Raw genomic sequence first — 8,197 nt, forward strand, 5'->3', positions numbered from 1 at the left:
ATTCAGCCCCACTCAGCTGTGGTCCCAGAGGCAGCTCCCTCAGCCTGGGGACCCAGCAGGATATAGCTACCTGCTGAAACCAATCTGTAAAAACTGGAAGGGGTGACTGCTCCTTCAAATGCACAGACACCGATGCAGCGCCACAAGGATCGTGAAATATCAGGCAAACATGATAGTACTAAAGGAAATTAATAAAGCTCTAGTAATTGCCCCTAAAGAAATGGAGATCCATAAACTGCTTGATAAAGAATTCAAAATAATCATCTTAAAGCTCAATGAACTACAACAGAAAACAGATAACTAAATGAAATCAGGAAAACAATATATGAATAAATGGGAAGTTCAACAAAGTAAAAGAAACTATAGAAGTTTAGAAGACAAACTGAAGTACATCCTGTGTTCATGGATTGGAAGAATTAATATTGTTTAAATGTCCATCTTTCCCAAAGCAATCTACAGATTCAATGCAATCTCTATAAAAATATCAATGGCATTTTTTACAGAAATAGTAAAAACAATCCTAAAACTCATTTGGACCATGAAGAGCCAAAACAGTCTTGAGTAAGAAGAACAAAGCTGGAGATATCACACTCTCTGATTTCAAAATATATTATAAAGCTACAGTAATCAAAACAGTATGGTACTGGCATAAAAACAAACACATAGACCAATAGAACAGAACAGAGAGTCAGAAATGAACCCATGCGTATACTGTCAACTGATCTTCAACAAGGGTGCCAAGAATACACAATGGGGAAAAGACAGTCTCTTCAATAAATGGTACTGGGAAAACTGGATATCCACAAGCAAAAGAATGAAATTGGACCCTTATTTCAAACCATATACAAAAAAATCAAATCAAAGTGATTAAAGACTTAAACACAAAGCTTGAAACAATAAAACTCTTAGGAGAAAATATAGGGAAGAAGCTTCTAGACATTGGACTGGGCAAAGATTTCTTGGATATGGCACCAAAAGCACAAGCAACAAACTAAAACACTTTTGCACAGCAAAGGAAGCAATTAACTAAATGAGAAGGCAACCTAAGGAAAAGGAGAAAATACTGTAAACCACATATCAGATTAATATCCAAATACATAAGGAACTCATAAAGCTCAATAGCAAAAAGCCAATAACCTGATTAAACATAGGCTAAGGTCCTAAATAGACATTATTCCAAACAAGACATACAAATGGCCCAAAGGTATATGAAAAGGTGCTCAACACCACTAATCATCAGGAGAATACAAATCACCTCACACCTGCTAGGATGGCTAGTATCATTAAAAAAGACAAGTATTGGTGAGGATGTGGAGAAGAGGGAACCCTTGTACACTGTTGGTGGAATGTAAACTGGTGAGCCACTACTGAACACAATATGGAGGTTCCTCAAAAACTTAAAGTTACAATTATCATTTTATCTACCAATCCCACTTCTGGGTATATATCCAAAGGAATTGAACTCTAGATATCAAAGAGATATCTGCATTCCCATGTTCACTGCAGAATTATTCACAATAAACAAGATACGGCAATAGACAAGATATGATGGAACAATGTCCATCAGTGGATGAATGGATAAAGAAAATGTGGCATATACATATATACAATTATTATTCAGACTTAAAAAAAGAAAGAAATCCTGCCGTTTGCAACAACATAGATGGACCTGGAGAACATTATGCTAAGTGAAATAAGCCAGTCACAAAAAGACAGATACTACACGATCTCACATGTGGAATCTAAAATAGTCAAACACAGAGAATGGATGGTGGTTGCCAAGGGCTGAGGGGGAGGGAAGTGGTGAGATGTTGGTCACAGGGTACAAAGTTTTAGTTACACAAAATAAATAAGTTCTGGAGATCTACTGCACAACATAGGGCATATGATAATAATACTGTACTGTATACTTATAATTTTGCTAAGAGGGTAAAACGTATGTTAAGTGTTCTTACCACATAAGGAAAAATATCTACAGCTTTTTGTATGCAAAAAAAGAAAGAGAAACAAATAACCCAGAATGCCCTCATATCAATTAAAGAAATTGAATTTATAGGACTGGATGGCTTCTCTAGGAAATTGTACTAAACATTAAAAGAAGAAAGAATATCAGTTTTGCACAAACACTTCAAGAAAATGGAAGATAAAGAAACATCTCCCAACCTATTTTACGAGGCCAGAAGTATCTTGATAAAAAGACTGGGCAAAAACATTAAGAAAACTTAGACCAGTATTTTTCATGAAGAACACAGACATAAAATTTCTCAAATTTTTACCCAAAGAAATCCAACAATACATTAAAAAAGGACAATACATAAGTCCAAGTGGTCTTTATCCCAGGAATGCAAGAATGGGTCAACAGTCAAAATCAATGCAATTCAACATACTAACAGACTAAGGAAGAAAAATCGTATGATCTTCTCAATAGATGCAGAAAAAGCAGTTGACAAACTTCCACATCCATTCTTTTTTTTTTAACATCTTTATTGGAGTATAACTGCTTTACAATGGTGTGTTAGTTTCTGCTGTATAACAAAGTGAATCAGCTATACATATACATACATCCCCATATCTCCTCCCCATTGCGTCTCCCTCCCACGCTCCCTATCCCACCCCTCTAGGTGGACACAAAGCACGGAGCCAATCTCCCTTCCACATCCATTCTTGATCAAAGTGCTCAGCAAACTAAGAATAGAAGGCAACTGCCTCAACCTGACAAAGGGCAACTACAAAAAAATCCACAGGTAACACCAGACTTAATGATAAAAGACTAGATGTTTTCCCCCTAAGACTGGGAGCAATGCCTTTCTCTACAACAGTATCATCTTTAGTTACCTTGTTGCCTAAGTATTTCACATGTTTTATGCCAGTGTACATAGTATTGTTTCTTAATTGTAAATAGCAGTGTATTTTAAGTTAATTGCTAGAATATAGAGAAAGATTGTGGAGTGGGTTTTTTTTTTTTGTATATTTTACCTTGCAACCTGTGAAACTGCTAGCCTCACTTAATAGTTCTAGTAACTTTAATGTAGATTACAACTGACAACTCAGGGCATATAGATCTCCTAGGTATTGAGTACAGGGGTAACACTCAAATGAAGATGAACTAGCAAAATTCTCACCAACCATGTGAGGAAATGAATCACCATGAGAATAAAAACTGCAAATAAAGAGAGTTTTACTTCTTCCTTTTCAATCTGTATGTCTTGTCTTTTTCTCCCCATACTGCAATATACAATATAACAAGAAAATCCAGGAGAACTTATTCATAGAAATTGACACACTGATTCTAAAATTTATATGGAAATACAAATGACTTCAATTACCCCAAACCCAAAGCGTTAAAAAAAAAAAAAAAAAGGAGAACAAAGTGGAAGGACTTATACTACCTGACACAACACTTATTTTTCTTTTTTGTATAATACATAATATACAGCATACTGCATATAATATACAATAAGTATCTGGTGTAAAGACAGACATATAGACCAATGAAAGAGAACAGACACTCCAGAAATAATTCCACACATATGTGGTCAATTAATTTCCAATAAAAGTGTCAAAGCAATTCAATGGGGAAAGGATAATCTTTTTCAACAAGTGGTGCTAAAACAATTAGATGTGCAAAAAAAAAAAAATGAACCTTGAACCTTTGTTAACAACATGAACAAAAATATTAAATGGATCATTAGACCTAAATGTAATATCTAAAACTATAAAACTTCTAGGAAAAAAAAAACATTGGAAAAATTACTTGCGGCTTTGGTTTAGGCAAAGATTTCTTAAGTAGAATACAGTAAGCGCAAAGCATAAAATTTGTTTAAAGGAAAATTAGATTTTATCAAAATTTAAAACTTTCTCTTCAAAATACAGTTAGGAAAATGAAAAGGCAAGCGACAGACTACAAGAAAATATTTGTAAAACATATCTGACAACGAACTTGTGTTGATTCCATCTACCTAAAATTTTAGAAAAGGCAAAACTATAGAGATGGAAAACAAATCACTGTTGCCAGGGTCTCCAGAGGGGCACAGCAAAATCTGGGGGTGAGGAAAATGTTCTATATTACGAATGTGATGGCGGTTACAAAATTGTGTACCGTTTTCAAAACTTACAGAGTGGTGCACCTAAAACTGGTGAGTTTTATTTCATGTAAATTGTATGTCAATAAAGCTAAAAGAATATAGCAATAACGTATAATCGAATATCATTAAACAGAGAGTAAAAAGCACTGTGATTCAGCCATCCAGACACCTCCATGGTTAAGACTTCTGTGTACTAAAATGTTTATATTTTTACCATAAAAATGATCGTTGTCAATTTTGCAACTTAGCTTTGCCAACTGTTTTGTAACCCACCTTTTTTTTTTTTTTCACTCAACATATCCTGTGTCCACAAAGAAACAGGACAACCACATGACTTCCAGTGGCTTCAAAATTATCCATTGTATTCATGGAAAATAACTCATTTGGTTTCTTTCCCAGTGTTCATTATTGTGAGCAGTGTTGTCAAGAATCCTACTCTCTGATCACCATCTCCCTTATTTCTCGTTCACTCCTTTTAGAACTCCCAATCTCACCATCTGATTCTTCCATGACTGGGATTCCCTCAATCCCACTACCTTCTCAGAATCTCTCACCCTCCTCAAGATTTGCTGCCTTCTTTCCCCAGCTCCCAACACCATGGTCGGTCACCACACATCTCACTGGACACTCCCTACACTCACTGAATTTTCCCACCGCATCAGACCCACTTAGCGAAACCACCCTCCATAAAATCCAACTCTGCCCCACAGATGAACGAGGCAGGAGGAAACCAGTGGGTGAGCTGAGTGGCCTCACACTGTACTCTGGGCCCCTCAGTGCTGTGCAGCCATCAGGCTGTATCCCTGGTCCCTTCTCTCCCAGCCCAGTGCCTCTCAAACTATCTGTTGTGAAGGACCAGATGTTCTTATTTCCAATCCATTATAGACCAACATTCTTGTAAAATACGATACAAGCGTTACAGCAATGCCAACTGCTATAGATGTTTCTAAATGCTCTCACTTTCTGTGCCGGTGTCTTCACAGGTGCACCCGTGCCCTGCAATCCCAGATGACCCTCCCACACCTTCCGCTCTCCTCAAACCACCAGCACGCCCACCCCTTCTTCTCTCTCAGTGATGACCTTGTTTCCTCCTTCTCAGGGAGGGAATGAAGACGATCAGAAGGGGCCAGGCTTCCCATACACTCTCTCTCTCCCTTTACCACAGATGAACTGTTTACAGATGAGCGATCCACGTTCCCATCTGAGGCCAAATCCTCCATTTATGCACTGGGCCGCACCCTTCTCATCCACGCAAGAACACTCTTCTTTCTCTCACATCCAAGATTCTTCCCTTTCCATTGGATCACTCCCATCCGTCTAAATGCTGTTGTTTCTCCCATCTTAAAAAAAAAATTAGCCTCCCTTTATCCCACTTCCCTGCTGCCTCTGGATTCCACTTTCCTTGGGTGCTGTTATACTTCCTCCAGTCTCTCTTCCCCTCTCCTCAACCTACGCCGATCAGGCTTGCCCTACCACTCCATTCAACTGCTTTCTCAAGGTCAAAGACATCCCCTAGGTAAAATCCAACAGTCAACTGTCAGTCTTTGAAGCAAACACGTGTAATGGTCCACATCTCGTTCCCTGGGCCCACCTGTGACCTCAGCCGCAGCTGTAGTAGAAAGTCCCATGCTCACTCCTTCCTCATCAAGCACCCACCTCACCTCTCTGCTTTTCTGCCTCAAGGCCTCCTCCCACAGCAGCCTGCAAAGCGCAGAAGCAGAGAGGAGTCAACACTCCCAGGAAAACCCTCAACCAATGGGGGACTGGATAAATGTCCCAGCTTCACATCACTCGTACAGACAAGTCTGGGGGCACTCTGGCTCCTTCTCAGATGTCTCAGTGGAGCTGACCCTATAATCTAGAGCAGCAACCTCAATCACACACCCTTTAATGGCTTTCTTCCACAATCTCACCTCTCATTCCTGTTCCTTGGATCACCTCCAAATAAATACCTGTATCAAAGACCTTGTTCACAGACCCTGCTTTTAAAGGAACCGACACCAAGGCAAACCTTATCTAACTCACCAACCACACTTGACACGGTTGATCATTCTCTCTCCCTTGAACAGATTCTCACTTGGCTTCTAGGACATGAGCTCTCCTGTTTTTCCTCCCACCTCGCTGCTTGCTCCCTGTAAGACTCTGCCAGTTCCCCGCCCTGACCCCTGAGTCCTTCGCCACTTCTCTTCCATGCCTATGCTTACTCCTTGGGGGATGTGAGCCAGTCTCACGGCTTTAAATATCACCCAAATGCTGCAGACTCTCAAATTTATATATTGAGACCAGATCCTTCCCTTGAACTCCAAACTCAGGCATCCAACTACCTACTCAATAGCTTTCCTAGGATGTTTAAAAGACATCTCAGACTTGATGTTCCCAACACCAGACTCCTGATGCCCACCCCAGTGCCAACCCTCACCTGCCCAAACCTATTCCTTCCACTGCCTTCTCTCAAAGTTCATGGCAACTCCTTCCTTCCGGTGGTCAGGCCAAAATCCTTCCAATGACCCTTGATATCTCTCTCTCTTACGCCATGCAATTAGTGATTTCTGTCAGTTCTATTCTCAGAAGAGTACATATGTCATACCGGAGATGAATGAGTGTGTGTGTGTCTCTCCAAACTGACTACTTCTCACCGCTTCCACTGCTACTCTCCTGAATCAAGCTACCATCATTTGTGGCCAACGTTCTACCTAACTGGGGTCACCCTTTACCCACCTTCCATCAATTCTCAAAAAAGCAGCCAGAGTAAAACTGTTAAAATATATGTTAGATCACACTGCGTGTATCATCAAAATCCTCTGCAGCTTCAAATCCCACACACAGTAAAATGCAGTCTTCACACCAGGTCTCAGGACTACCCCACCTGACGCTGCAGCACCTCCCTCACCTCACATCCTCCCGCCCCGCTTCTCTCACCCCGTTCCAGGTACACTGGCCTCCTTGCCATTCTCGCCTACACCAGGCACATTCCTGGCTCTTCCTTTTCAAATCCTTTGAGGACTTTAGGAATAACATTTGAGTGGGAAGATATAAAATTCATGTGTTGATTTGACGTGTTAGTTATGAGCGATTTTTTTTTTTGCCAGCTGTGTCCTTTTTAGACTTATTCAAACCACTCACATTTATTGCAAAAGGACTGGATCCCCTTTCATGGGATCTGCTGGATTCTGTTCCAAACACACTGAGAAGTATAAAAACCTTGCCTGGATATTATAATTGACAAATAAATAACAACATAATTACCACTCTACTCTCATGGTAAACTATTTTGCAGAACAGTTTTGAATTTCTTAATAATCATCCTACTATATACATCTGTAGTTCCATCCAAAATTCTAGTCTAGTTGACCTACCAATGGGCATAAGATAGGCTTGTTCCTTTAACTATACTTAGGAAACGAACTTGGATTCAGATAGCGCTGAACAGAGTCTGGCAGTGCACACATTCCCTCTCCCTGCGTCACCTCTGAGCTTCAAGGACTTCGTTTGTGATCTGTAATTAATGAAGTATAAAAAGAGAAAAGGTTTCTGGACACCAAGCTAACAATAAATTTAACCAGGTCCTTTCAGAAGGAGAATATTTATTCAATCAAGCACTCACGGTTCATCTAACCCAGCCTCCTCTGTTTCCTATAAAAGCAAGCGTGATGAGAGAAAAATCCAAGAAAAAGTCTTTAACTTAAGAAGATGCTAGAATTTTCACTACTGTGAGACAAACAGAAGATCCCGAAGTCCTTTCTGTACACAAGGGAGGTGTGAGCAGGGAGGTGTTTGCTGCATATGCCATGGCTGTGCAAGTGGAAAAAAAAAAAAGAAAAAGCAACAGTTTTTATAAACTTTAGGTAAATTCCAAAATAACTCTTTTGTTCTCTATGCTTGAGTTTCCTAATATGCAAAATGTAGGCTTTCCATTGTGGATTGAAACTTGACCCTGAATTAACTATCCCAACAGAGAAAGCCTGTAATGTAAAGGGCCCAGTACCCCGAGGGTCCAAAATGATTTCAATTCTTCTGCCTTTAAAACTGTGTTTGTTTGGGACAAGTGAAGAACAATGAAAAGTCGAACTCTACACTTTAAGTCCTCAGTAAGTCCACAGGCAATAAAACTC

Source organism: Neophocaena asiaeorientalis, unplaced genomic scaffold (assembly GCF_003031525.2).
Source record: "Neophocaena asiaeorientalis asiaeorientalis breed wild unplaced genomic scaffold, Neophocaena_asiaeorientalis_V1.1 scaffold698, whole genome shotgun sequence".
NCBI classification, from domain to species: Eukaryota; Metazoa; Chordata; class Mammalia; order Artiodactyla; family Phocoenidae; genus Neophocaena; species Neophocaena asiaeorientalis.